Source organism: Gastrolobium bilobum, unplaced genomic scaffold (genome assembly GCF_033153095.1).
Source record: "Gastrolobium bilobum isolate Gb01-03AN ecotype WA unplaced genomic scaffold, APGP_CSIRO_Gbil_v1 utg56356, whole genome shotgun sequence".
Taxonomy (NCBI): Eukaryota; Viridiplantae; Streptophyta; class Magnoliopsida; order Fabales; family Fabaceae; genus Gastrolobium; species Gastrolobium bilobum.
Genome location: NW_026897025.1, coordinates 1 through 25,586, shown reverse-complemented (window position 1 = coordinate 25,586; position 25,586 = coordinate 1). Strand labels below are relative to the sequence as shown.

Here is a 25,586-nt window from a genome sequence, read left to right as displayed (position 1 = left end):
TATATACCAAAATAACATAATATAGAACAAAATCATTCAAAAAGTCTGTTTAACCAATAAAATTGGATGAAATGTATTGTAGTATAAAAATATAAAATAAAAATAAAAATTAACGAGCTTTTGCATTGAAGTCTGAGGCCTTTTTATTAAATGAGCTTTTATACAAGTTCAAGCCTGGTTCCAACAACCAATTTTAAGCATACAAGCTTAGGCCTTAACGAGCCGAGTCAAAGGTCACTGGTTTGTTTATCACCCTTAGTTTCAATGCGCCAAATAAATATTTTGTGGCAAATATAAAAATATTAAAACTCATAATAAATAATAAAAATATATAAAAACTCACCAAAACGACGTAGTTTCATTAAAATGACACAAAGTTGTGTCATTTAAAATGATAAACATGCAGTGCGCATATGGAATAAATTGAACAAAAGTTCAACAAAATCATATAACAGAATTACTATTTACTTTATTTAGAATATTAATTAAAAGTGGAATAGCACTCTAATACATTTAAGTTCACCGTTTTATAGCCTAATTTCAAAAATAAAAAATGAGTTTAATAAAAACAATAAGAGTAAATAAATTTCCTTGATTTCTTTTTCCTTCTTTGTTCTTACCATTATGTCATCCAAATCCAAACACACTATACGAGTAGGTAAAGCCATCCTAATTCAAAATCAACACATATCCATGTTTAGTATGTGTGTCAATATTTTTCTTTTGTGTTACACGTCTTTAATATTATGATCCGATCTTAAAATTTCTATTCAGTTGATTAAAATGATAATGATACGAGTATGAAAAAGAGACTAAAAATGGAGACAATGATATTTTCTTTAGTTTTATATCATTTTAGGTATGGTCAAGAGGTGCTTGGTTGTCGTTTTAAACTTCATTTCTAAACTGAGGAGACCAGTCCTTGGGCGGTTGTTCTCGCTAAGTTTCCATTCATAGAGATTGAGGAATGCATAGAGTTCGATCATTTTATATGCTGCGAAATCCAAGCTAATGTGGAGCAACAAAATATTGATAAAACATGCATCTTTTCAACAATCATGTTATCCCTTCTCTGCTCTTTTCTCTATTAGGAATTGTATTATTTACCTCGGCAGTTCCCGTTTACAACGATAATTACTGCCCAAACACCGCAACTTATCAATACAACATTACATTCCAAAGCAATCTCAAGATTCTCCTCTCAGATCTCACTTCCAACGCCTCCCAAGGCCGCGACGGCTACTACCTGACAAACATAGGCTTGGCGACCATAAATGTCGCCAGTGGCATCTTCCTCTGTCGCGGCGACGTCGCCTCTGCCATATGTCAGGAGTGTGTCGCCTCCGCAGCCACAAAGATAGAACGCCGCTGCCATAACCAGACACAGTCCATAATATGGTACGATGAGTGCACGTTGGGTTACACAAACAGGTACTTCAACCCTGTCAGCATCGTCCCAAGAGTGAACTTGTGGGATGACAAGAACATCTCCACCTCGGATTTGAAAAGCTTCAACCAAACGTTGTTCAGCTTGTTGAACAGTTTGGCTGAAGAAGCTGCGAGTTCCCAGCTTGCGAAGAAATTCGCCACCGGAGAAACAGAGTTCAAGGGGTCATCGAGGCAGAACAGACTGTATGGGCTGGCACAGTGCGTGTTAGAATCGAGACCAAAGAAAATAGAAGACTGAATTGACATTATGTAAGAATGAATCATCCAATCGTTTAAGTTACACTGTTCTCATATATATAATGAGAACATGACAGTAAGCGTGAGTAACTGAGTAAACAGTTAACTAACTTTACAGACAATTAACTAACTGAGTAAAACAGTTAACTAACGGAGTGATACTCAACACCCCCCCTCAAGTTGGGAGTTATATGTCATAAAGTCCCAACTTGGACAACAAAGTATGAAAAGGAGCAGGATGAAGAGCTTTGGTGAATGTATCTGCTAGCTGGTGCTTAGTTGAAATCGGAAGCAAGTGAATCAAGCCTTGAGCAATTTTCTCATGAGTCAAATGACAATCCAACTCTATATGTTTGCTTCTTTCATGGAATGTAGGATTATGAGCCAAATGAATGGATGCTTGATTGTCACAATACACCTTGGCTGGACTAGTAATTGGAACATGGAAATCATGAAGAAGATATGTAAGCCATTGTAATTCACAAGTCAAAGTGGCCAACGCGCGATACTCTGCTTCGGCTGATGAACGACTAACTGTAGTTTGTTTCTTAGATTTCAAAGAAATCAATGATGATCCAATGAAGACACAGAACCCTGTAGTAGAACGACGAGTGTCAAGGCATGTGGCCCAATCGGCGTCTGTGAATCCTGTAAGAACAAGAGAATTATGAGATGGGAAGAAAAGTCCCTTGGCTGGAGATCCTTTTAGGTACTTTAATATGCGAAGCCCAGCATCAAAATGAGATTGCATAGGATGTGCAACAAATTGACTCAATTGCTGTACAGCAAAAGAGATATCAGGTCTTGTATTTGTGAGGTATAGGAGGCGTCCAACTAGCCTACGGTAGGATGCAACATCAGCACAAGAATCTCCCTGGTTATGAGATAATCGAAGTGTGGCTTCCATTGGAGTAGAGACAGGCTTGGCACCAATCACACCACTGTCAGCTAACAATTCTAATGTGTATTTCCTCTGATTTAAAATAATCCCTCTTTGAGAACGTGCAATCTCAAAGCCTAAGAAGAAATGAAGTGGACCTAAGTCCTTGATCTTAAAAAGCTTATCAAGATGCTGTTTGACAACTTGTATTTCAAGCATGTTGTTACCAGCAAGGACCATATCATCGACATACACCAGAAGTGCAGTAAATGAATCACAAGTAGCTTTGATGAATAAGGAATGATCTGCATTTGATTGTGTGTAACCAAGGGAAATAAGCTCGGTGGTCAATCGCTAGTTCCACTCTCTACTTGCTTGCTTAAGGCCATAAAGGGACCTTTGGAGCTTGCAGACTTGGTTGGGAGTAGGGGCAGAAACTGTTTCTGGTATAGACATGTATACATCTTCAATAAGATTCCCATGGAGAAACGCATTATTAATATCAAGTTGCTCTAGAAACCAGTTTTGTGATGATGCAAGAGCTAAGAGAAGTCTGATGGTGGTGAGCTTAGCAACAGGTGAGAAGGTTTCAAAATAATCCACTCATTCTAATTGGTTATAACCTTTTGCCACAAGCCTGGCTTTGTAACGAGCAACTGTACCAGCAGAATTGTGTTTTATCTTGTACACCCATTTTGAACCAATTGGCTTCTTCCCTTTGGGCAGATCCACATAAACCCATGTGTGATTGTTGTTAAGAGCATTGATTTCCTCCCTCATAGCAGCAACCCATTCAGTGGATTGGGCTGCCTGTTTATATGTGTGTGGCTCAACTGAGGAGCTGATATTGTTGCAAAATGTGGAGTGTGCAGTAGAAACACGATCATAAGAAATAACAGAAGAAAGAGGATAAAGACAAGTACCAGAATTTTGATGAGATGGAATAACTTGGGATCCACTAATCAAGTTACACTGGTAGTCTTGAAGATGCTTAGGTTGTACTTTTAGCCGAGTTGATCTCCTTGGCATAGAAGAAAATGATGGGTTTTCCAAGGATCCATGATTATCAGCAGCCAAAGAGGATAGTATGTTGAAATTGTCAGCCATTGAATTTTCTGTAACTGATGGATGCTGCTCAATATCAATGACATTTCTCGAAGTAGAGTGTTCAGATTCAATATTTGCTTGTGACATAGGCACATCATATATTGTAGAAGAATCACCAGAAAGTGGCCAAGGGAAATCTTCCCTAGGTTGCTTTGACATAGTAAATGGAAAATGCTCCTCATAAAAAATAGCATTCCTGGAAATCAACATCTGTTTGGATAGTAAATCGTAAAGTACATATCCTTTCAAAACACATTTTCTAGCTCTTGGATCGAATTTGGAACGACCAGCTGTCAAAGTTGAGGCATAAGTCAAACAACCGAATGTCCTTATATGAATAAGTACTGGTGGTTCACTGTATAAAAGCTCAAAAGGGGACTTATTTTCCAACAGTGGAGAGCAAAGTCTATTAATGATGTGTATTGCATGACTAACACAGTAAGGCCATAAGCTTCGTGGCAAATTGCTTTGGAAGAAAAGGGCTCTAGCAATATTAAGAATATGTTGGTGTTTCCTTTCAATAGTCCCATTTTGTTGGGGGGACTCAACACAAGAGGTTTGATGGAGAATACCCTTTGAGGCAAAGAACTCACTCGTACAAAATTCTTGCCCATTATCACTGCGAAAACACTTTATAGTTACTTGAAATTGATTTTCAATTAGAGCCACAAAAGCCTGCATGTGACTACGAGTTTCTGACTTTGATTTGATAATAATCCCCCAAGTGTAACGACTGTAATCATCAACAACAATTAACAAATATCTATGTCCATAAATTGAGGTGACAGAGCAAGGTCCCCATATATCCACATGCACAATATCAAAAGCAGATTTGGAAACATAAGTGGTATTAGAAAATGATAATCTCTTTTGTCTGGCCAAATGGCAGACATCACATGGATCATCCAAACGTTTACAAGAAATGAAAGGAAATTGACTCATCATGGATCTTATTACAGACTTGGAACAGTGGCCTAAACGCGAATGCCACACATCAATGGGTTTAGATTGTACAGTAAAACTACTATTACAAGGATGACTATCCTTTATTGCATGATCACAAATGAGATTGGCAGAATTTGTATGCTGCAGCACGTACAAGCCTCTCATTAATTCAGCTGAACCAATCCTCTCCATGGATGGAATTTACTGAATAATACACATTGGATGCTGAAAAATCACACGACAGTTAGAATCCCTTATCAGTTTATTGACTGATAGCAAGTTCACTGTGAATTCCTTGACATATAGGACATTTGTTAATCTGAGAGTTTTCGAAAACACTACTGTGCCAGAGAAATAAGAAAGTACTTGACTTCCATTAAGCAAAAAAATTGCAATTGGTTTAATTCTCTAAATGTTAGACATATTTGCACATGTACTAGTGATGTGATTTGTAGCTCCCATGTCTAAAATCCATTGAGAACTAGAAATACCTGATGAAGTTTCTGTGCTTTTTGCATTAAGAGCCTTAGCCTGTACCAGATTACTAGCATGAGGAGACTTAGCCTGTACCAGATTACTAACATGAGGACCTTGTACTGTGTGCTGTATCATATAAAAAATAGTTTGGTATTGCTCCTTCGTAAAATTTTCTTTTGCAACAGCTTGTGAAAAATTGTTGTTCTTCTCAGCAATACTTTGTACTTCATCAATGCCATAAGTTGCTGCATTGGCCCTGTGTATGAATCCTTTTGGTTTGAAACCAGGAGGATAAACGTGTTTCTCAAAACAAGTGTCAATTGTATTATTTATTTTCCCACAATAGGTGCAAAGCCGAGAAGAACCTGATCTTCCTCTTCCATTAAAAGCACCACGTCCTCTCCCACGTGGATATGACTTTTCTCTACCTTGAGCTTGTTCCACAGAATTGTAAAAAGATCTATGAATATCTTGATTAACAACAATTTCTTCTATTTTCAGTTGCCTTTCTTGTTGCATTACCAGAGAAAAAACTCTGTTAACTGATGGCAAAGGGTCCATCAACATTATCTGAGACCTCACATTAGAGTATTGATCGTTTAATCCTTTCAAAAATCGAATCGAGTAATCTCTTTCTCGAATTCCTTTGACTTCTACAGAAATTGTACAGCAAGGTTGTATACATCTACACGTTGGTGTTGGTTGCAATGCTTCCAACTCATCCCACAGTATCTTAAGCTTGGCGTAGTAATCAAAAACAATACTATCTCCTTGATGTAACTTCTACAAGTCATCTAATAAATCTGAAATCCTAAAAACATCAGATTGAGAAAACCTCTCTTTAAGATCATTCCATACGTCCTCAGCTCTATCCATCCATAGTATTGACCGAGAGATAGAGTCTGTTATTGATCATGTAACCATGAAACAACCATGGTATTACACCTTTCCCATGCGTCGTACCTCTGTTCTGTTGGATTAGGTACTGATACAGTTCCATTCACAAATGAAAATTTGTTTTTGGAAATTAGGGTCATTTTCATGGCTCTTGCCCAACCATGGTAGTTTTTACCATTCATGAGCATTGACACTAATACAAGTGAAGGATTTTCATTAGGATGCAGGAAGTAAGGACTACCTGTATCTGAAGCATCAAAAGCTTTCGATGCATTTCTTGAAACTGTCCCCAAATTAGAATTTTGAACTACCACAGGTCTTTGATCGTCAGAGCTCTGATCTGCCATTAGAGAAAAACTTCAGAAGATATCAAACAAATCAAGACAATTTGCAAGTAATCAACGAATAAGAAACGTGAATCGAAGGTAAGAAAAAATGGCGATCAGAGCTCTGCGAAGAGCTCTGATACCATGTTAGAATCGAGACCAAAGAAAATAGAAGATTGAATTGACATTATGTAAGAATGAATCATCCAATCGTTTAAGTTACACTGTTCTCATATATATAATGAGAACATGACAGTAAGCGTGAGTAACTGAGTAAACGGTTAACTAACTTTACAGACAATTAACTAACTGAGTAACCGGTTAACTAACGGAGTGATACTCAACAGTGCGCTCCCAGCGTGACGAATGATCAGTGTGAAGAGTGTTTGCAAAAAGCAATCGGAACTCTTACTATGTGTTGTGGGGGGAAACAGGGTGCGAGAGCTCTGCTAGCATGGTGTAATATTAGATACGATTTGTACAAGTTTTATTATATAACTGAAACATCAGCAGCACCGCCCCTGGTTCTTTCTCATCCTCCTCCTTCAGGTACTTTTTTTAACCAATATTTGGGTCATCATCGATCTATGCTACAATAATGTTAGCATTCTCTTTTCCTTTTTTGGTAATTAAAAGTTTAGGTGGGGAAAAATATTGGTTCCTTAAGGGGCGGATCCCAAATTTTTTGAGAATTTCTAAAATGAATTACAGATCATTCATCAACAAAGTACTCAAATCGGTGAACGGAATTTGAACTAATACCCTTGTAGGGAATGAGCGTAGTCCTTAACCAATTATGCCTAAACTAGTTGGCTTCTTTGTCTATTTATCACCTCCTCCACAAGGAAAGTTCGAAGACAGTGCGCATTCGTTTACAATTATGAGTATGATACACTCTTGATTAGTGTATGTATAACACCCCGTATGCACCCGGTGTATTAACATACATATGATAGTAAGCACGACATGCTCAACTTAATTAATGCGGAAGCTAATTGAATAAATTTTCTCTTTTTTCCTTATGCAGGAAAGTAGAAATTTGGACCTCGAAAAATTGTCTTGATTGCTGTCCTTGTTCCCATTTCGATAATTCTGTTGTGTTTCTGTGCTATTTTCTACTGAGAAGATCTAGGAAAAATGATAAGACTCTTCTAAGGGAAAATTGTTAGTAATTTGAAACGAAAACTCAAATCCTTTCTCAACTGTTGATTTAGAAGGTTAATTTGGTGATTTTTGGCTTGCCTAACTTGATGTTGCTGTAGTTGGGGATGAAAGTGGCACAATACAATCGCTACTGTTCAATTTGGCCACAATTGAGGCTGCCACAAATAAGTTTTCCTATGAAAACAAAATAGGAAAAGGTGGATTTGGAGAGGTTTACAAGGTGATGAAATGTAATAAAAAATGAATATGTATGCTTGTTTCTCATACTTAACTGATTGGTTATAATTTCAGGGTGTTCTTTTAGATGGACGAGAAATAGCTGTAAAAAAACTCTTGTAAAGTTCACGACAAGGTGTAGTAGAATTCAAGAATGAGGTTTTGTTAATAGCAAAACTTCAACACAGAAATCTTGTGACATTATTAGGATTTTGCTTGGAAGAACAGGAGAAAATGCTTATTTATGAATTTGTGCCCAATAAAAGTCTTGATTACTTTTTATTCGGTAAATAATTTCTATTCTCACTTTTATTTATTGTTAAATTTTAAAATTTATGTGTTGATATATAAATTTACCCGGGTACTCCCCTCCCTATCCGGGTGTAGGGAGGGGTGTACCCGAGTAGACTTGGTGGTCAACGATCAAACAGGGGCAGATTGATGTTATATTTTTTGAGAAAGTTAAATTTTTGAAATAGTTTATAATGAAGGTCAATTTGATAATTAATTATTAATATAAACTTATAAGGGTCGAAAAGTCATGTTATTCTTCATTAAACACATAGTAAACTAGCAGAACATAATTACGAATTTTTTTTAGAGGTAACAAGATTCTCTTAGTTGTGCTTATGTATATTGGTAATTTGGTACCATAATGTGTAGTAGCACATTTCAATTGGTTACCGACCTCCTGGTTGGTAGCTTGACAACGTCCCTGTTAATTGAATATCAGTACATATAACTTGTTTAAGGATGTGTTTGGTATAGGTTTTATTTTGAGTTTGATGGGAAAGTGAAAGTGGATATAGAGAAATACCATGTTTGGTACAAGTTTGCAAAATAAATATAAAATATATTAGGAGATTAGGAAGCACATTGGAAACTCTTTTTGTGTTGATTTTTACTATTCTAAAAAACCATTTGAGATATAGTATTTTGGGGTAGATGGAAAAGTGGAAAAATGGGAGAAAAGTTATGGACCAAATTGACCCTCATAGTGAGTGACTTGCATTGATTAAGAAGAAATAGAAAAATAGCAAACTATGGTTGTTTTAATTTTGTAAGAAGTAATAATAATAAAAAAACTAGGAGAGGAACAAGGAGGGATGGTAAGTGTCAACTTGCATTGATTAGTACCGATAAGTAAAAGAGACTCACTTTTAATGGTTCTTTAAAAAATTTATAATGGGGTATTTTTTTGAATTTAACCTATTTTCCTATCATTATTTTACATTCAACCAAACATAGACTTTGCAATAAATGTTCCCAGTAATATTTCAGTCAACAAAACAACTTTTTTTAAATTTTTCTATCAAACTTATTTTCCTACCATTTCTCTAGTAATTGTATTTTCCTAGTAAAAAATTTTTATTCCTCTATCAAACGCCCTCTAAATCTCTCTTCATGGGTATTGCTTTGCAAAACCAAGATAAAATGACATCAAAAAATTATCTTTGGAAAACTTACAAATGTAATTAAAAAAAATTAAATTTTAAATAAATTATTTTATTATTAATTTTAAATCCTACATTTAAAGAAACTTAAATACTTTAGAATAAATTAAAAAAACACATTATATTTTTTGTCCCCCTTTAACAAGAGCCCTGACAAAAAAAAAAACAAAAAACTCTTCATGAGCCTCAGCCTTCATTCCGTTTCGTGGTCACTGTAATCCAACTTGTCCTGCACTGTCCAATTAGGAAAGTTGCTTTATTGACTTATTGAAGAGGTTGTCAGTAACGTCCTTGCAGGGTACAATAGAGTTTATGAATGAAGCTATCCTGTGGCTAAGCTTCAACATAGAAATTTAGTGAGGCTGTTGGGATTTTGCTTGGAGGGGCAGGAGAAGATGCTTATCTATGAATACATACCAAACAAAAGCCTTGATCGTTTTCTATTTGGTTGGACACTTTCAATTCTTCTTTCACTTCTTTATTAGTATAGATGATTGGTTGCCCTGAAAATACACCTCAAAAGTAGAATCACTTTATAGTATTCACATGGTGTTATCTTTTCCCTTATTAAAGAACAGCCACATAAGATGGGGTTATAAGCTCTTTATAAACGGAAATTATAGTAATCCTGCAATTGCTAATCTGGATATTTCATTTTGACAAATTCTGTAGATCCTGTAAAGCAAAGAGAGTTAGATTGGTCAAGACGCTACAAGATCATTGTTAGTATTGCTCGAGGAATTCTTTATCTCCACGAAGATTCCCAGCTTCTAATTATACATCGTGATCTCAAAGCTAGCAATGTTCTACTAGATGAAAACATGAACCCAAAGATTTCAGATTTTGGCATGGCAAAAATTTTCCAGGCAGATCAGACTCAAGTAAATACAGGAAGGATAGTTGGAACTTAGTAAGATCGAGGCCTTTTTGTCATCTCCTATTACATATATTATTAGCTCCCTTTTAATAATCATAGTCAGTTAAAATATGTGAAAAGAAGTATATTCTTCTTTCCAAAAATGTTATCATTATTTTCTGAACATGTGGATTGATAATTTTTTTTTTCCAGTGGTTACATGTGTCCAGAATATGCAATGTGTGGACAATTCTCTGTGAAATCAGATGTGTTCAGCTTTGGTGTCTTAGTTTTGGAGATTGTGAGTAGCAAGAAGGACACTGATTTTTGTCAAACTAAACATGTTGATGACCTCCTAAGCTATGTGAGTATAAACAAGTGTAAATGCTTTCTTCTTCTCTAATGATACCAAATTTGAGGAATGAGAGATTCCAAATTTGAATACTAACAGTATATTGCCACAGGCTTGGAAAAATTGGACGGAGCAAACACCTTTGGAGTTGCTGGATCCAACCCTGAGAGGTTCTTATTCAAGAAATGAAGTCATCAGATGCATCCATATTGGTTTATTGTGCATTCAGGAAAATCCATCCGACAGGCCTTCGATGGCAACTATTTCACTTATGTTGAACAGTTATTCAGTTACCTTGTCATTACCTCGAAAACCAGCATCTTTCCTGCATGGAAGAACACCTAACAGGCTAAAAAATGGGCTTCATTCTGATGAGTCCGCCACCAGTTCAATTCTGTGGTCTAATAATGAAGTATCCATTACTGAAGTATACCCTCGATAAAGGATAGGTTTTATTATGTTTTCTTCAATCCATCCACTTTATGTTCAAATCTTGTCAAACCATGCCGTTATGTAACACGTACCTAGTCAATATGTATTGTAAATATTAGTGGCTAAAAATAATTCTGTTTGATGAATAGTAAAAATTACGTCCACTGAGTGCAGATTCTTTTGGTTTTAAATCCTTATAATCCTCATAGTGGATGCAAATACAGCATAGATAAAGGCATGATTCCCTTGGAGACCATAATAATTTGCAGTCTCCACCAATTTGTTTCAGATCAGTAAAACATAGCAAGCGCTGATCGGAACCAGTTTGATCCATCGTTGGGTTTAAACTTTATTTAATTGAAGAAAATAGAAAATGAAGAGTTTTGTGGTAAAGGGGTGTGTCCCTTAGGAATTTGTTAGTGGACATTAATGAGTTTAAAGTTTCTAAGAAGTAGTCATTATTATGTTTAGATTTCCTAAGTTGGTCATTAGTATTCTTAGTTATTTGCTATTGCTTATAAATAGCACTATGTAAACCATTTCAAAAAGCACTTGGCATATACAGTAATACAAAGAGGTATATTCAGAGAATTGCTTGTGTGGTTGAGTGTTTGAGAGAAACACCATTAGAGGACCTGTGAATTACAAATTGGTATCAGAGCTTGATATCAATGGAAGGTGTGAGTAATGGTCTGCCAGTGCCCCGCCTGAAAAAGGGCAACTATGAGAATTGGAGCATCCAAATGAAGGCTCTCCTAAGAGCGTGTGATAGTTGGAATTTGGTGCAAAATGGGTTCGTAGAACCTGAAACAACAGAAGGATACTCAGCAAACCAACTCAAGCAGTTGAGTTTGTCAAAATCGAAGGATGCAGCGGCACTGTTTATGATGCTTCAAGCTGTTGAAGAATGCGGTGGTATTGAGAAGATTGGAGGTGCAACAACGGCTAAGGAGGCCTGGGACATATTGGAGACGGTCTACCGAGGTGCTGACCGTGTGAAGCAGGTCAGGCTTCAAACTCTTCGAGGAGAGTTGGAGGGGATGAAAATGAAGGAGACCGAAGGAGTGTCGGATTTCATCACCCGGGTTCAGACCGTTGTGAACCAGTTGAAGAGGAATGGAGAGGCGTTGGCCGACTCCAGAGTAGTAGAAAAGATTCTGAGGTCGTTGACAGACGACTTCGAGAACGTGGTGTGTGCAATCGAGGAGTCCAAGGACTTGTCTACGCTCTCTGTTGACGAGCTAGCAGGTTCCCTTGAGGCGCATGAACAGCAAGCAAGAACATCCGAGGTAGAGGTCGTGGACGAGTTGGTCGTGGAAATGGTCGAGGAGGTCGTGGCCGAGGTTATAAGGAGGAGTCGCAAAACTGGAGAGGTAAGCACGTGGCCGAGGTGGAAAAAGCAACCATTAAGGTGGCCGATTCGCTAAGGATTGCCGAGGCGCTCTGGTGAAACGAGTTCAAAGGATGAGTCGGAGTGGTATTTGGATACTGGTGCCAGTAATCACATGTGTGGTTACAAACATCTGTTCAAGGAGTTGAAAACGGTGGAGAAATTGATCCGAGGTAGAGGTCGTGGACGAGCTGGTCGTGGAAATGGTACGATCTGTTTCTTGCAAAAGGATGGAAAAGTTGGTACAATTCGGGATGTGTATTACGAGGTGGTTGATGGAAAAGGGCTACTCGGTTCTAATGACAGACTGAGTTCTACTATTGAAAGACAAACAAGGGCATCTGATAGCCCGAGTTCAGATGGAGAAGAACAGAATGTACAAGTTGAGTTTGAGGAGCATGGAGGTCGGCTGTCTGCAAGCCGAGGTGGAGGATAAGATGTCTCTTTGGCATCGACGGTTTGGACACCTTCATTACGGTGGTCTGACCGAGATGATGAAGAAAAACATGGTAGTGGGACTACCAAAGATTAACTCTGAAGGAAAATTTTGTGAAGACTGCGTATTGGCAAAACATGCGAGGAGCCCGTTCCAAAGGATGGCAAGATACCGAGCTAAGCAGCCTCTAGAGTTGATACATACCGACCTGTGTGGACCCATAACTCCGGGGTCCTTCAGTGGAAAAAGGTATTTTGTCTCTTTTATTGATGACTTTAGTCGTAAGACTTGGGTTTATTTTCTGAAAGAAAAATCCGAGGTGCTGGATACCTTTAAAAGGTTTAAAGTGATGATTGAATATACAACTGGAAGATACATCAAATCGGCCCGTTCAGAACGAGGTGGGGAGTATGTGTCAATAGCGTTTAAAAGATATTGTGAAGGACACGGGATAAGGCGGTTTCTGACCGCGCCATACTCACCCCAACAAAATGGAGTAGCTGAGAGAAAGAACCGGACTATACTGGATATGGTCCGATCCATGTTGAAGACAAAGAACATGCAAAAGGAGTTCTGGGGAGAAGCCGTACAATGTGCAGTGTACGTGCAGAACAGATGTGCACATTCAAGTTTGAATGAAAAGACTCCGCATGAAGCATGGAGTGGTCTAAAGCCATCAGTGGCTCATTTCAAGATTTTTGGTAGTGTTGCATATGCACACATACCAGATCAGTTGAGGACAAAGCTAGAAGATAAGAGCAAAAAGTTTGTGTTCATTGGTTATGATGAGAAGACTAAGGGATATAAGTTGTTGGATCTCGTCAGTAAAAGGGTGATGGTTAGCCGAGATGTGAAGGTGAATGAAGAAGATGCTTGGGACTGGAGTAGTCCATCCGAGGTGAATGTGGAACCCAGAATTAGATCAATTGAGGTAGGACAACCCTCGACCTGCATTTTAGAAAATCCAAATGATTCTGATAGTGAAGAAGAGTTGAGACAACCAAGGATGAAGAGTCTACAAGATCTGTATGATTCCACCAGTGAAACACACTTGGTATGTTTGTTGGCAGATTCTGAAGAAGTAAGCTTTGAAGTGGCAATCCGAGATGAGAAATGGCAATCAGCCATGGAGGAAGAGATTAAAGCTATAGAAAAGAACAAGACATGGGAGTTAGCCGAGCTTCCCAAAAGAAGTCGGCCCATTGGTGTGAAATGGGTGTACAAGAAGAAAATGAACGCTAAGGGGGAGATCGAAAGATACAAAGCCCGGCTGGTGGCGAAAGGGTATAGGCAGAAGGCCGACATTGACTATGACGAGGTGTTCGTTCCCGTAGCAAGGATGGAGACAATCAGGTTGTTATTTTCTCAAGTAGCCCAGTTCGGAAGGCCGATCTATCAGATGGACGTGAAGTCGGCATTCTTAAATGGAGTACTCGAGGAGGAGGTGTATCTGGAACAACCTCTGGGATTCATGAAAGCTGGACAAGAAAGAAAGGTGTTGAGACTGAAGAAAGCTTTGTATGGGTTGAAGCAGGCCCCAAGAGCCTGGCACACGAGAATTGACAATTACTTCAAGAAGGATGGACTTGAACAATGTTCGTATGAACACGCACTCTACGTAAAGAAGAAAGGAGGTAAAGTTCTACTTGTTGCTCTATATGTTGATGATCTGATTTTCCTGGGTAATGATGAAGGAATGATTCAAGATTTTAAGAAGAAAATGACGAAGGAGTTCGAGATGACGGATCTCGGTCTGATGAGATACTTTCTTGGTTTGGAGGTTAGACAAGATGAATCCGGGATCTTCGTCTCTCAGGAAGCCTATGCAAAATTTTTTTTAGAAAAGTTCAAAATGAGTGATTGCAACCCGGTTTCAACCCCCATGGAACCCGACGTTAAAATTTCAAGATATCATGGAGTAGAAAAGGTAGATCCGAGTGTTTATCGTAGTCTAGTTGGAAGTCTGAGGTACTTGACATGTACGAGACCGGATCTATGTCTGACTGTTGGAATAATAAGCCGATTTATGGAAGAGCCGAGCTATACTCATTGGAAGGTGGCAAAGAGGATTTTAAGATATGTTCAAGGAACAATTTCGCAAGGACTTCATTATTCAAAGTCAAACAAGTACAAGCTAACAGGCTACTCGGATAGTGACTTGTGTGGAGATGTGGATGACAGGAAGAGCACGGCTGGCTATGTTGAGCAAGAGCAAGCTGGAGCAAGAGCAAGTCGGTCCAACCGAGATCCGAGTTGACAACAAATCAGCGATCGAGTTAGCAAAGAACCTGGTCAATCATGAAAGAAGTAAGCATATTGATGTCAGGTTTCATTTCATCCGAGATCAAGTTAGAGAAGGAAAGGTGGAGCTCACTCATGTTGCAAGGCGAGATCAAGTTGGAGATATTTTCACAAAGCCCCTGCCGACGTTGTTGTTTGAGAATTGCAAGAAGAAGATGGGAATGAAGGACGGTAGAGATATTAAAGTTTAAGGGGCAGTTTTGTTGGGTTTAAACTTTATTTATTTGAAGAAAATAGAAAATGAAGAGTTTTGTGGTAAAGGGGTGTGTCCCTTAGGAATTTGTTAGTGGACATTAATGAGTTTAAAGTTTCTAAGAAGTAGTCATTAATATGTTTAGATTTCCTAAGTTGGTCATTAGTATGCTTAGTTATTTGCTATTGCTTATAAATAGCACTATGTAAACCATTTCAAAAAGCACTTGGCATATACAGTAATACAAAGAGGTATATTCAGAGAATTGCTTGTGTGGTTGAGTGTTTGAGAGAAACACCATTAGAGGACCTGTGAATTACAATCATTGTCCAGCATGTTGAATGATTTAGTAGCAGAAGCTGCGAGTTCCCAGACACATAAGAAGTTCGTCACAGCAAGTCCAAGACCCTGTATGGCCTGGCGCAGTGCATTTCTGGTTTTTTAAAATTAGGTATGAACTGTAACCATTTTACAATATAAAAGCAACATCATCTGCCGCCAATGGTTCCTGCTCGCTGATTAGATATGTTGTTCACAAATGTTGTGGCTTCTCATTATGCTGGGAAATTTGAGAGGAAGTTAGGTGCTTGATAATAATGTCTTCATTTTTCTGTATCTGACTACTTTGTTTAGGAAATAGCAATGTCTTATGTCCTTCATAAAAAAGAAAAACCATCACATAAACTTAGTAGTACCTTCATAAAAACCATTCTTTCATGAAACACTCCATGAAAAAGAAAAAAAAAACCCATCAATCTCAATTCAGAGTTAAACATTGCGAAACTGTAATCCAAATTAGTTTATATACAAGCAATCAAATTTACAAGAAGCCATTCTACAAAAAAAAATTTACAAGAAGCCCATGAACTGTGAGAAATATAATTTTACTCATTTTAGAAGATGGTGGGCAACTTTTTACCTAAATGGTGATTTCGAAAATTAGGAAAAAGTGTTTGTGATTTCAAATGATATAAAGTTATGTTATTTTAAGAAAGAGATAGACATAAAATAATATCTTTTTTATTTAAAATTTAAATTAAAAAAATACCCATTTTTTCCCTCATAATTTCTTTTCTTTGTGTTTGTCTATCTCTATGCTAAAATGACATAATTTATGTCCTTTAAAACATGGCTTTAATGTTTCTAGAGTGAATGTAGACATTCGCTCCCAAAACAACGTCGTTTTGAGTTAAAAAATTGTAATAAAAAAGTCTATGATAACCCTAAACATACATCAAACCCAAATTATATTTATCCAACCCACCGTAGAATAGAAGCAATACCCATTGACCTAGGCCCCACACATTTCAAACGTCATTTTCCACGAATTCAATTTGCCAGCCATGCACTTTACTTCTTCACACAGGTGGATCATTAATCCACTGATTCGCTAGAATCATTTCCATCGTAGCCCTTCCCTTATCAAATTTTTAATACAGTTGTGTATTTATTACTTAACTTCAATACCAAAATTTAATAGGAGTAATATTGATTCTACCCGACGCTAAGGGATTAATCAATTAATGGATCAACTGTGAAATCTAAAAAAAAAAAATGGCTTTGTTCCCTGACGCAGACCTTTTGCTATAAAAACCACATGTCGGTGGTGGATTGCATCAACTCTCACGTGAGCGCATTCTCGTTTACAATTTTGAAATCAATGCATAATATCTTAACACACGAAAACCAAAAAAGAAACAAGAAAGTACGAGGTTTGTTCTTAATCAGAAAATTAAAACAGAAGGTGCAAGATTACTCATATTGCAGTAACCCAGTTCGCGTTAACTTGGATTAAATATGCTTGTCTTCAACTTCTCTATAAACCCATTAGCATTTTTCTTTCTGTTCTGTATGCTTATTCTGTTAGAAATTTTTATAATAATTGTGGGCTTCAATCAATTGTAGTTTTTCTTCTTTTAATAAAAACGGGCTAAGTCATGATCCATATGGGGGTGCAGTATAAAGCCTATTTAATTAAGTGATCCTTTTGTTTGGGCTTGGATATCTGTAAACTGATTAGTGTGGGTAACGGTGTAGGCCTAACCCATAGGCCCATGATGGGAAGGGGACTAGGGTTAATAAGTTTGGCTAGGTCCCCTCTGCATTCACAACGTGTTAGAAAACCCTTACTCCACAACTCGCCCCATCGACGGTTGTAATCAGGGAGTGGTGTGAATTGCAGAGGAAGATCCTGGTCTTTCCATTGCAGGAGCATCAGAGTAAACAAGAAGCCCTCAATAAATCAATAATCATGTCTTCAACAGGTAAGCCTGAATCTTTTGGTGTTCTAATTTCATATAATCCTATTATGAAATTTCTTACATTTGGTATCAGAGCCTAGATTATATGAATTAGGACCCAATTGTTTGTTATTGGATATGATTATATGTTTTGGAATTAAATTTTGTGTCTTTTTATTCTTGAAAGAGACGATTAATATTTTTTTTTAACAACTCAGAATCTAATTTCGTACTATTTGTATTCGGTTTGATTTCCTAAATCAATTGACTTTTTCGTTTTAATTGAAATTTGTATTTAGTATTAACTCTAAAATCCTATCGTCGATCTCCAATTTTTTTTTTCTCTTGACCTGCCATTTTTAGTTTCGTTTTCAAATCATTAGGCAGACAACATAGTTTTAACTTATAAAGCACAAGAAAAATAGGAACCTGGGCGATTTTGAATTACGGGCTCACAAGTAATTAAAATAATATAATGGCTTAGGGATATAATGGGTATATTTCAAATGTCCGATCATGAATTACGGGAGATGGATAATTGAGTTGAAAACATTGTGATCCATAAGTCTTACAGTAATTGTGATTTATGCTTGTGTTTTGTAGAATTAACATTGATTTACGCCAACAGAACAATTTAAAATAATATAATATAATGGTTTAGGTATTTATATAATAATATTTGAAATTTTCTTTACATGCTGCAACTATGGATTAATTTTTTTTTTTTTACAATACAAAAATGTATGAATCCATGATGTATACTGATTTGTTTATAGTTATCCATTATTTATGGATGCAACTTATTTCCCTCGTGGTTGATTTGCTTGATGGGAAGAAGACCCATTTGAATTTTTGAGTGAAGCTCATCCAAATGCTATGGCGCATAAGGCACTTATGAGTCCAATAGTGACCTAATTTTATCAAATATTATTTATGTGGTGATATAATTAAATGTGATTTTATGATATATTAAAATAAAAAAAATAAAAATTATTGCAATAAATATCCAAATTAGTTTATATACAAGCAATCAAATTTACAAGAAGCCATTCTCCAAAAAAAAAAAAAAAATTACAAGAAGCCCATGAACTGTTAGAAATATAATTTTACTCATTTTAGAAGAGGGTGGGCAACTTTTTACCTAAATGGTGATTTTGAAAATTAGGAAAAAGTGTTTGTGATTTCAAATGATATAAAGTTATGTTATTTTAAGAAAGAGATAGACATAAAATAATATCTTTTTTATTTAAAATTTAAATTAAAAAAATACCCATTTTTTCCCTTATAATTTCTTTTCTTTGTGTTTGTCTATCTCTATGCTAAAATGACATAATTTATGTCCTTTAAAACATGGCTTTAATGTTTCTAGAGTGAATGTAGACATTCGCTCCCAAAACAACGTCGTTTTGAGTTAAAAAATTGTAATAAAAAAGTCTATGATAACCCTAAACATACATCAAACCCAAATTATATTTATCCAACCCACTGTAGAATAGAAGCAATACCCATTGACCTAGGCCCCACACATTAATAATAAAATAGATCAGACTTTTAAAAATACCTATTTAGAAAATAGGCCATAGGCTTTTTTGTACATGTCTAGCCTATAAGTCTACAGGCCGGCTTATATCATATTATTTATTTAAATTATAATAAATAAAATTATTATTATTATAATTTTGAATAATAAAATAATATTATTTTAGTTATTCTTTTAATTGTTGAAAGTTTAATAGGCTTAAACAGGCTAACAGGCCTAGGCCAAAGTTTTTATTTTTTAAATATAGGTCAGACTTGTAATTTGGGGCCTACACAGGCTAATAGGTCAGGCCATACCCAATGCTTTTTACACAGGCTTGGCCTATTTAAGCCAAAGTCTAGCCTAGCTCAGCCCATTTACACCCCTAACCCAGAGTCAATTAGAATTGTGGCCTAATAAATATGACTCAAATGTTAAAAGAAGCAGTAATTTGAAATATAACAAATTACAATCGAATCCAAGTCCCAGTATAGCAGCAGATGTGATTGTGATTTGTTTGGAAAGAAAAGGAAAGCAACATATCTGATGTGATCTGAGATTAAAGATTTGAGATGTATTTTGAATTATTTATTTGTAATATTTTATTTATTTTTAGATGTTAATTAATGTTATATTTATTTTAGGAAGTTTTATTATTGTTAGAATTTTAGATTTTAAATTTTGAATCAATTTATAATGGGAAAAATGTTCTCTGCAGTTAATGCAGATAATTATCTGCATTTATTTTCAAAACGACGTCGTTTTGGTATTGAAATTTTAAAAAATTTAAATATAAAGACTATTATAACCCTGAAATAAATTAAAATTACAAAAATATCATTATCATATTGGGCTTACTGCAGATAAATTATCTGCATTAACTGCAGAAAAAGTAAACCCATTTATAATTAGTCTATAAAAAGGTGCTTACGACCCTTATTATAGGAGTTGAATATTATTATTTTGTTAATTGAAATTGAGAAGTTACTCTTTTGTGCAATCCCAATAGCCACTTTTCTATTGCGCTTGTATGCTTTTTTGTTCAATATGACTTCAATGACACCACTAGTTCCTTCCCCTTCTTCAGGTATACATATATATTTGATCGAGTTTCTTGTGGTCTTCATTCTTCAATTTTATTCTTTTTATAATACTCAGTTTTCATCAATCTATTGTCAAGTCAAGGTTGTTTTGTGGTCTTTGAGGAGGAAGTTGGTTCCTTTTTGTGTCCACTCCTCTTCATTTGAGTTTGTAAAGCATTTGCCACTTTTGCACATCTTAAAAGAGGTTACCTTGGGCAGGAAACATATGTGCTTCAACGATTGTAGCAATTGTAGCAATTGTTGTCCCAAATGTTATTTTGGTGGCGCTTTTGGTTCTAGGCTGTTGCTGTTGCTGGAGAAGAAGGCGAAACAAAAACCATGATGCAGATCTAGAAATGGGAGATAGCAGTAATTGTTATTGCTCTTACTATTTATCTATTTCAAAGCACGAACAATAGCATGCTAGTAATTTTGCTTAACTTACTTTTTACCGCAGCTAGGAATTATTTTACTTGTCAAGAAGAGTCTTTGCATTTTGACTTGGCTACAATTGAAGCTGCAACAAATAGGTTCTCGAATGAGAAGAAGATAGGCCAAGGTGGATTTGGTGTGGTTTATAAGGTAAAAAGAAATTATAAGGAAACATGTTGTCATGCTCGTATGCTAATTTATGCTGACTGGAGCTATTCTAATCTCATGCATGTTTTCAGGGTACCCTTCCTAATGGACAAGAGATAGCTGCAAAGAGGCTATCCAGAAGCTCCTTGCAGGGTGACATAGAATTCAGGAACGAGGCTGCACTTGTTGCACTTCAACATAGAAATTTAGTTAGGCTTTTAGGGTTTTGCTTGGAGGGAGCAGAGAGGATACTTGTTTACGAATTCATCCCCAATTCAAGCCTTGACCGCTTTCTATGTGGTTTGTAATTTTTGGACTCTGTTGTTCTGGTTTGGTTTTTAATGTTATTGTATGAACTAATTCTTCTACAGAACTCAATTTATTGCTAACTTGAATATTACAATTTGACTAATTTGTAGATCATGAGAACCAAGCAGAGCTTGATTGGGCAACACGTTACCAAATTATAGTTGGGATTGCTGGAGGAGTTAAATACCTCCATGAAGATTCTAGTCTTAGAATAATACATCGCGATCTCAAGGCTAGTAATGTCCTATTAGATGACGAAATGAATCCAAAGATTTCAGATTTTGGCATGGCAAAGATTTTCCATGGAGACCAAAGTCAAGTTGACTCTACAACAGAAAGGATAGTTGGAACTTAGTAAGTTATAAAGGCCATTGTAGATTGTAATAAGGAGCTCCTGAGCAGTGTTTTAAAACCTCACCCCGCTCCCCGGTTGACCCGGGTCAACCCTGACCCCTCCCCTTTGAGGGTTGGGGTTACAAGTTGGACGCTATATGCATATCAACCCCTCTGACCCCCAAAACCCGGCCGGGTTTCAGTGACTCCCGGGTCAGAGGGGTCAAAGGGGGTCACTGCATATATATATATATTTATTTATTTTTTTCTTCATAAAACAACATTATTTTATTAAAAAAATAAAATAAAAATGCTTGCAAAACTAAATCTAATCGCTCTCTTCTCTCCCAACGACTTAGACGTCTTCAATCTTCACCTCGATGCCTTGAATCTTCTAGAAAATGTAAGAATTTTACTCATTCAAATGAAATCCTTACGGTCGTCGATGGAAAACAAAAACTCATTCTTACTTCCTTTAAATTTTCCTTAATTTGTTATGGACCTTCTCAAAAGAGGTGGAACCGGGTCAGCGTAGTAACCCATTACAATATGAGTTTTGTACTTTGGTATCTTGATATTTTAATTAGGTTGTGTAATATTGACTTGTGGTTATAATTGGTGAATTATGTTAAGTATATTTTGAATCTTTGGTAATTGGTTGTTTATTTTTTAATATTTTCATATAGGATATATATATTTATATTTTTTTAATATATAAAACCGGGTCAGCGTAGTGATATTTATATTTATATATTTTAATATATAAAACCCCTTGACCCCCCCCCCGGTTGAACCCGTGACTCCATGACCCCTGACCTCGGCCGGGTCGATGGCCGGGCCGGATTTTTAAACACTGCTCCTGAGTAGCCCAAAGAATTTTTTTCAAAATGAAATTTATATTTCTTTCTTATTATGCTTCCTTTATTTCCTTTTTTGAAAATCTTTCATATTATTTTACTGGAATATATAGATTGTTATTTTTGGTTTTCAGTGGTTACATGGCTCCTGAATATGCAATGTATGGAGAATTATCTGTGAAATCCGATGTGTTCAGCTTCGGAGTCTTGCTTTTGGAGATCATTAGTGGCACGAAGAACACGAGTTATTGTCAATCACATGATGATGATGACCTTTTGAGCTATGTAAGTATAAACTATAAACTACGAGCAAATATTTTCGATTGTTGAGGGATGCCAGAACTTTCAAACTTTGTAATCTAACTTGAGTTTTGCCACAGGCTTGGAAAAATTGGAAGAATCAAACACCTTTCCTTATTTTGGACCCAAAACTAGGAGATTGGTATTCTAGAAATGAAGTTCAGAGATGCATCCATATTGCTTTATTATGCGTTCAAGAAAATCCAGCTGACAGACCTTCAATGGCGAGTGTAGTACTTTGGTTGAACAGTTATTCAGTAACCTTAGCATTACCTCGACAGCCAGCATCTGTTTTTCTAGGAAGCCCTTCACCAGACAGATTAAGACACCAGCTTTATTCTGATCGGTCTACCAGCTCTATCTCTATGAATAATTATTTAATTACTGAAATATATCCCCGATAATGGTTGTAATCAATATCTGTAAATTCAGTATATGCTATAAGCTGATCAAACTATTATGTAACAACAATATATGGATATGGATATACATATTGTCAGTTTCTTTTATTTTGATTCTTTTTAGAAGCACCTACTTTCATGTCATTGACAAAGGAAATCTCGAAACCACAATTCAGTTGTAAAATGGATTAATATAATGGCAAATTACTTTTTTTAACCAATATTTGGGTCATCATCGATATATGCTACAATAATGTTAGCACTCTCTTTTCCTTTTTTGGTAATTAAGAGTTTAGGTGGGGGAAAATATTGGTTCCCTAAGGAGAGGATCCCAAATTTTTTGAGAATTTCTAAAATGAATTACAGATCATTCATCAACAAAGTACTCAAATCGGTGAACGGAATTTGAACTAATACCCTTGTAGGGAATGAGCGTAGTCCTTAACCAATTATGCCTAACCTAGTTGGCTTCTTTGTCTTTTTATCACCTCCTCCACAAGGAAAGTTCGAAGACAGTGCGCATTCGTTTACAATTTTTTTTTACAAATTACACTGAGTATGATACACTCTTGATTAGTGTATGTATAACACCCCGTATGCACCCGGTGTATTAACATACATATGATAGTAAGCGCGACATGCTCAACTTAATTAATGCGAAAACTAATTGAATAAATTTTCTCTTTTTTCCTTATGTATTGCAAACTTTTTCACTTCTATGGCCAAAATAAAACGGACAACATTTCCTCTGTATTTTAAACCACTGGGGATAATTCCACCAAGATAATTTCTACCTGATTGACAGTTTAATATAATCCAGGCATCCACCATATTGCCCAGCCATCCATGGCATAGGCTATCTCATAATCATAATAGGTCTCAAAATGATATCCATAGAGTTACTTATTTGATTACAGTATGACCGGTCAGACATAGTGTAGTTTGTAAAAAGCTTGTGAATCTTCCCCTATATATAGAGAGAGATAGGATCCTTTGACACCAGTGTCAAATTTGAAATTTGACGCCTCATCTGAAAGTCATTTGATCAAAAAAATCAATGACTCTGATTTGTAAGCATGTGACACATTGATCTGTTTTTATCTAATGACTCTCAGATGAGGAGTCAAATTTCAAATTTGCTACTAGTGTCAAAGGATCCTTCATATATATATATATATATATATATATATATATATATATATATATATATATATAGAAAATTATATTTACAAATTTTTTGTTTATAAACTATATTATGTCCGGTTATACACTAATTAAGAATGTATGACCGGTTATATTTAGTGTAATTTATAAAAAAAAAAAAAACTGTAAATGAATTCTTCGCAATATACATGTGCCATCTTTCATGACCACAAAATTCTTCTAACATGACCTTAATAAATACCTATTCATATGAAATAAAGTAAGGTCAACACTAATCAATGTCAGTAGCGTAAGTAAAAATATTGAACAGCATTTTAGTTAAATCAAATTTTTTGTCATGGAGCTTAATTAACTTTATAAGATTATAGATTGAAACTTGAGTGTCCAAAAAAGAGCTTTTCTGATTGAGAATTAACAATAATATAGTTTATAAATAGATATAGAATATTATCCTTTTTATTTTTTAATTATTAAAGCTTGAATTTTTTTCTCTACAATTATTTATGCAGGAAAGAAGAAATTTGGACCTCAAAAAATTGTCTTGATTGCTGTCCTTGTTGCCATTTCGATAATTTTGTTGTGTTTCGTGTGCTATTTTCTACTGAGAAGATCAAGGAAAAATGATAAGACTCTTCTAAGGGAAAATTGTTAGTAATTTGAAACGAAAACTCAAATCCTTTCTCAACTCTTGATTTAGAAGGTTAATTTGGTGATTTTTGGCTTGCCTAACTTGATGTTGCTGTAGTTGGGGATGAAAGTGGCACAATACAATCGCTACAGTTCAATTTGGCCACAATTGAGGCTGCCACAAATAAGTTTTCCTATGAAAACAAAATAGGAAAAGGTGGATTTGGAGAGGTTTACAAGGTGATGAAATGTAATGAAAAATGAATATGTATGCTTGTTTCTCATACTTAACTGATTGGTTATAATTTCAGGGTGTTCTTTTAGATGGACGAGAAATAGCTGTAAAAAAACTCTCGCAAAGTTCACGACAAGGTGTAGTAGAATTCAAGAATGAGGTTTTGTTAATAGCAAAACTTCAACACAGAAATCTTGTGACATTATTAGGATTTTGCTTGGAAGAACAGGAGAAAATGCTTATTTATGAATTTGTGCCCAATAAAAGTCTTGATTACTTTTTATTCGGTAAATAATTTCTATTCTCACTTTTATTTATTGTTAAATTTTAAAATTTATGTGTTGATATATAAATTTACCCGGGTACACCCCTCCCTATCCGGGTGTAGGGAGGGGTGTCCCCGAGTAGACTTGGTGGTCAACGGTCAAACAGGGGCAGATTGATGTTATATTTTTTGGGAAAGTTAAATTTTCGAAATAGTTTATAATGAAGGTCAATTTGATAATTAATTATTAATAAAAGGTTATAAGGGTCGAAAAGCCATGTTATTCTTCATTAAACACATAGTAAACTAGCAGAACATAATTACGAATTTTTTTTAGGGGTAACAGGACTCTCTTAGTTGTGCTTATGTATATTGGTAATTTGGTACCATAATGTGTAGTAGCACATTTCAATTGGTTACCGACCTCCTGGTTGGTAGCTTGACAACGTCCCTGTTAATTGAATATTAGTACATATAACTTGTTTAAGGATGTGTTTGGTATAGGTTTTATTTTGAGTTTGATGGGAAAGTGAAAGTGGATATAGAGAAATACCATGTTTGGT

General features: G+C 35.8%; 2 pseudogenes; both read left to right on the top strand.

Moving 5' to 3' along the window:
- The first annotated feature begins 1,039 nt into the window (after positions 1 to 1,039).
- LOC133303520 (cysteine-rich receptor-like protein kinase 25) lies at positions 1,040 to 10,910 on the top strand (annotated as a pseudogene).
- Positions 10,911 to 19,918: 9,008 nt separating this feature from the next.
- On the top strand, positions 19,919 to 22,803 carry LOC133303521 (cysteine-rich receptor-like protein kinase 44; annotated as a pseudogene).
- The last annotated feature ends 2,783 nt before the right edge of the window (positions 22,804 to 25,586 follow it).